Source organism: Gossypium arboreum, chromosome 9 (genome assembly GCF_025698485.1).
Source record: "Gossypium arboreum isolate Shixiya-1 chromosome 9, ASM2569848v2, whole genome shotgun sequence".
NCBI classification, from domain to species: Eukaryota; Viridiplantae; Streptophyta; class Magnoliopsida; order Malvales; family Malvaceae; genus Gossypium; species Gossypium arboreum.
Genome location: NC_069078.1, coordinates 9,672,755 through 9,678,826, shown reverse-complemented (window position 1 = coordinate 9,678,826; position 6,072 = coordinate 9,672,755).

Below are 6,072 nucleotides of genomic sequence, written 5' to 3'. Positions count from 1 at the left end.
CTTGTTTGGCCTTCCCCCGGTCTAGGTTCAAATTTTGTACTTCTTGATCTAAGATAAAAAAAATTCAAAAATTTAATTATTTTATCGATCTAGGTACTCAACAATTTAAAATTAGGAAAAATAACCATTTTGCCCCTAGACTTTTGTAAAATGACCATTTTACCCCTATGTCCGAAAATCAATTTTTATAGAATTTATTCATATCATAAGCCTAGCCGATTACTTTTTATACTATAAGCAGCCCACAATTCTCATTATTTCACACATTTATCATCTAATTTTCAACTTATGCAAAGTAGTCCCTAGTCAGGGTTTCCATGAAAACTACTTCACAAAACTTGTTTATTATACAACCATAACTCATATTCTTCCATAAAATTTTAGAAAATAACATGATCACTCTCATGTTAAAACCCTAGACTTTCAACTATTTTGTAAAATAGCCCCATCATATGAAAGCCCATGCTATAAGGGTTCTAAAAGTGAAAAAATCATCAAGTAAAATCATCAAAATCACCTACTTGTAGAGAGACTAAGTGGCTGAAATTTCAAGCTTTCAAAACCCTCTAATGGATTCTATTTTTGGTGGAAATATAGAGAAGAAAAATGACCCATTTGTTTTTTTATTTTAATATTCAATTTGCTAATGTCATCAAATACCAACCCTAGCCCTCTTTTGACTTTTTTAACGAAAATTGTCTCCTATGGTCGGCCATGCTCTTCAAAAGGGTCTAATTTCCCCTTAAAGACCTCCAATTTAGGTTCTCTAACTATTTGACACCTTTAGCTATCAAAATAGAACTTTTACACTTTATGTGATTTAGTCCTTTTTTTCAATTACGCTCACAAACGCTAAAATTATTTTACCAAAATATTCATGCACCTTTATAAGCATGCCAACACACATAAAATAAAATAATATAAAAAAATAATTTCTCTGACCTTGGGTTAGTGTTCTCGAAACCACTTTTTCGACTAGGCCCAAAATCTGGCTATTACAGATTTAGCCTGGACTGGTAATCCTATCATATACATGTGTGGCTCGAGAGTGTACTCTCTGATATAGTACCTTATGGGTACCATTGGACATGAATTTACGGATTTTGATTCGTATCCATCGTTATTTCAGATAAATTCAACGGGTAAAAGTTCTTGACATGAGAATATATGAATAAGAAATGAGTTATTACACATACCAGCCTGAAATACATGAAAATGACGATACGTGATAATTGATATATGGGAATATGAAATGATGATATTGTACATGGAATTTATTTTATGAGTATGTATATCCTTGATTCTAGACTTGTGCACCTTGAGTGTACTAATCGTGACCTTGATATTCCGATTAATATGGGTAAAGTTCTGATATTAAATTATCTGAACTAGAGATGAATCATTATGAAATTATACTTGTAACATAAAGAAATGATTTATACATGTTAAATGAATACATGTTGTGGAAAGCATATGTGTATGGAAACTTGATTGTTGTTGAGCCCATAAATGTTTGTGATGTTATTATGGATTATATGACTAACAAGGGCAATGAGAATTTATGTAGGGCTTGAGGGCAAATTGATTGAATATGCCTTACATAGTTACCTCAAAATAGAATGAATGGTAAGTTAAGTACCATGTTGTACGAACTTACTAAGCATTTCATGCTTACTTAGTTTTATTTCCCTATTTTATAATAAATCAAAAACTCGTTGGATTGGAAGTCTGGTGGAGATCACTCAAACTATCCATCGGCCTATATCGGTGTATATGGTATGGTTGTAATGGCATGTATAGGTTATATTGGCCATATTGGCATGTAAATGTAAATGTAAATGTAAATGATGCTTGTAATCTAGCCATTGGAATGGCTAGTATAATGGTTTGTTTTGATATATTTGTAATGTCATACTATGGTAACTACATATGTGTTAAGTAGTTGATCTATTATGTCTGACATATGGACCAAACTAAGGCAAGATTATGAACATGTATGCATGAAATGGTAGAATATGTTTAATTTGAATGCTTGGAATGGTTGGTATTGGATGTGTGTTCCAAGTGCAGGTCATGGATGTGATTTTGGGTGAGAAATGAAGCTAGAAATGGCTTTATTTTGTCCACACGGGCAGACACACGAGCGTGTGTCCAGACCTTGTGTGACACACGGCCGAGTACATAGGCGTGTAGTTAGGCCATGTGTCCCATTCACTCTAAATTTTAAGAAACAGAATGTTCAGAATTGAGCACACGGGCGTGTGTCTCAGCCGTGTGTGCTACACGGCCTAGAACACAGGCGTGTGTCTTGGCTGTGTGAAACCTACACCTAATTTTGAAATGAATTAATTAACCACACGGCCTAGCACACGGGCATGTGGCATGGCTGTGTGCACAAGTCAAAGAGTTACACAGGGTCGAAAATGGCCTGCAGCACGGGCTTGTTCCAGGGTCACATGAGCTTGTCCCTTGAACCACACGGGCGTGTGAGCCCTATAACTTGGAAAATTTTTAAAATGTCACGAATAATTCTTAGAGTTCCTGATTAAGTCCCGACTCGATTCTAATGCTCATATTGGGCCTCAAGGGTCCAATTAAGGGACATTTTGAATGATCTAGATTAATGAATAGTAATTTACAAGAATTATCTGAAAAATATTCTGAAAGTTATGGTAATGCTCCGTAACCCTATTTTAGCGACAGATACGGGTTAAGGGGTGTTATAGAAAGACATTTTCTTCTCTATCTTTCCAAGCTTGATTAGGGGCAAGGAGGAAGTCATAGTTTCGAAAAAAAATTCTAGGGTTTAAGCTATTAATTGTTTAGTGTAGTTTAGTCAATTTTTTTGAAATTTTTACGTTTTTGAAATCCCGAGAGCTTAATCTATCTAACCTATGTGTTATTTTTCGAAAGTGTTAAAGGTTAAGAAAGATGCCAAGGTTGAACTCTTGAAGTTTTAGGTACTAAATCAATAGATTTTAAGCTTAGAAGTGAAAAAGGACTAATTGCAAAGTTAATTGATAGTTTTGTACATTAAGGACCGAACTGAATAATTTGTAAAATTGGTTGTATAAATGGGAAATAGGAGGTCCCTAATGGATTATATTGAAATCAGAATTTAATTTGGAGTTCTAACTTGAAAGTTATGTTAGTCCCGATTTTAGGGACTAAGTTGAATAAAATGTAAAATTTGTGTAAACTTACAATTAAGTGTAGTATTGACTATATATTGACATTTTTGTATATTTATTTAATCCATAGCTAATGAAGACGTGGATTTCTTGAAAAGAAAGGGAAAGAATAAGGCTGTCAACAAATAGCTCGAAGTTTACTGTTTGTATTTCTATAATTCGAACCTTTTCAATTGATGCACTTATGAACTATGTTGCATGGTAAGATCATAAGGTATGTTTAAAATGATAAAACAAGTTGAATAGAGTTTATTTGAATTGATTGTTAGTGAAAAGGACAAATTGAATAGTTTTGAAAATATTGTATATTATTGTAAATGTGTAATTGAATCAGTTTTGTGATGAAATAGGCTTTCACATATTTGGAATTGAGAAATTGATTATGTATATGAAATTGAGGATTTGGTATGAGTTAGTTGTGTTGGAATGATTGGCATGTTTGTGTTATTATGAATGGATGATTCATTGATGTAATTGGCTAGGTTTTTATAGGTTTATAAAGTAATAAAGTACCATTAGAACTAAAATGGTTTAGGCATGCAAAAGAAAGTTTTTTTTACCATTTTGGCAAGAAAGTATTGATACTTTGGCAAAGGTATGGATACTTAACCATTTGAATCAATTTATCATACAAACATAATGTTTTTGGTATCGGTACCAAGCCAAGGTGCCGATACTTTGCACAAAATATCTATACTTTGCACCAAGTATCTATACTTTTTACAAAGTATACTTTCACAAAGTATCGATACCTGCTCCTAAAGTTTTAAATTTGTGCAATTCAGTCCTATTTCATGCTCAGACTTCAAATTTTGACCCTCGTATGCTAGATTTAGGCTAATTCAATTTGTATGTATGTTTATATCCATGTGTTTGATTTAATTATGAAACGTATGATGAAAATTGCCCAGGCAATGAATGTAACATTCCATTACTCGAACCCGATAATCAAGCTAGATAATAGGGTGTTACAATACTATTTTGGCGACATCCTGACATAAAAGGGATGACGTCACGATATCGGTCCTAAATTTTTAAAATTTGCAATTTGGTCATATTTCGAGCTTGGGTTGACAAAATAGCTTTCATAAACTTGATTAAGACTCGGAATTGATTGTTTAACATGGTTTAAATGTGTTTAACAGTTATTTGCATGCGTGAATGGTTACTTACTGTGTATTTGATTATAGTTACTCTGGCAACAAATGTGCATCCTTTAGCTTGAACCTAGCGACCGGGTTGGGCAAGGGGTGTTACACTACATGGAAGGAACTTAGTCTATGTTGGATGAATTAAATACTAGTAGTGGGAAACTTGATGAAATACTAATTGTTGAGAGAAAATCTCAAGAAAGAATGCCCTAGGATACATCAAAAAGAAAGGAAAGGTTGTTGTACAGACTCCTACAATGTTTGTCAAAGCTACAAATAACACTGATCATGGATAATGCTCTAAGAAAGCGATGCTGATCCATACAAACAAGCAAGTGAACCATAGTCACAAGAACGTGTGTCATTATTGTGGAGTACTTAGGCATATCAAAACCAAGATGCTTCACGATGTCAAGAGACCTAAGGTTAAAATAGGCAAATATGATTGTAGTTATAACTGTTCATGACACTACTCACAAATAAAGGCAAACATTTGTGTGGAGAAGAAAGGATCATAGATGTTTGTGTAATATCTCAAAATTTTGGTATCAAAATTTCGTGACATTTTGAGAATTTAAACTGCGAGGTTTTCCGAAAACAATTTTTGTGTTAATTTTATAATTTGATATAAGTGAATTTACATTAGTTATTATTGTTAAATTTGTTAGAATCATAAAATTAGTAATTTGAGGTATAGACTATTTTGTAATAAAAAGTAAATTTAAGGGTCGTCAAATGTCTAAAAGTTAGAAACATGATTTTGGACATAAGAAAAGGTTTATGTGATAATTACTCTCTAAACGCATTTTAGCAAATAACCCATTTGTAAAAAATGGTAGGTGGGAACAGTTATCCCGTTCTTCATTTCACGCATGCTTGAGAGATTCATCAGGAAATTTTTTCTTCAATTCTCTCTCAATCTTCAAATCACATTTCATCAAAATATAATTTTCATTGATTTCATCATCATTCAAGAACATTTCAATTCTTAAAATTAAGACTTCAACATTTTTCCACCTATTTTTCTTTTGTTTCACGTCAATCTTACTCTTGGGGGAGACAGATTAATTTTTTTTTGTTTTATTGTTGGATTATAGTAAGTGATTAGATGTTTGTAAGTTGAAAATAAAACATCAAAATTATAATAGAAATCACATTAAGTGAAATTAAATAGGTTTTTGTAAGGTTTTAGATGAATTTTTCGAAGTTAGTCGCACTGAATAGAACTCACGTCCTCCTATATTAATAATAATATCAATATTAATCAAGTTAAGACTAAAACAACAGAGTAATTGAATTTTTATATTATTATTTTTTTGCATATTATTGAGATATTTACTGGATTAAGTCATATTTTACACCCATCAAAATATATTGTATCGATATGCATGTGCATCTTTTCAACAAATCGTATAGATATATATGTATTCGAATTTCATTTTCAAGTTCGGTTAATTCAAACGTATATTGTATCGTTATTCCCATACAGTAATAATCTTTATTTAAAAATAGATTTCATCCTTTTAAGATAACTATTTAGTATATTAATGATAAATTATTTTAACTTCATAAGTTGATTTTTTAAAAAAAACTATCATGTGCCCGTAATTAATATTTAAATAAATAACTAGGAAACATGAAGATCTTTTTAACTCCCATTGAAAATTTAAAACTCCACCACAAATGTCCTCATTTTATTATTTAAATTTTTTTGAATTTAGATAAAAATT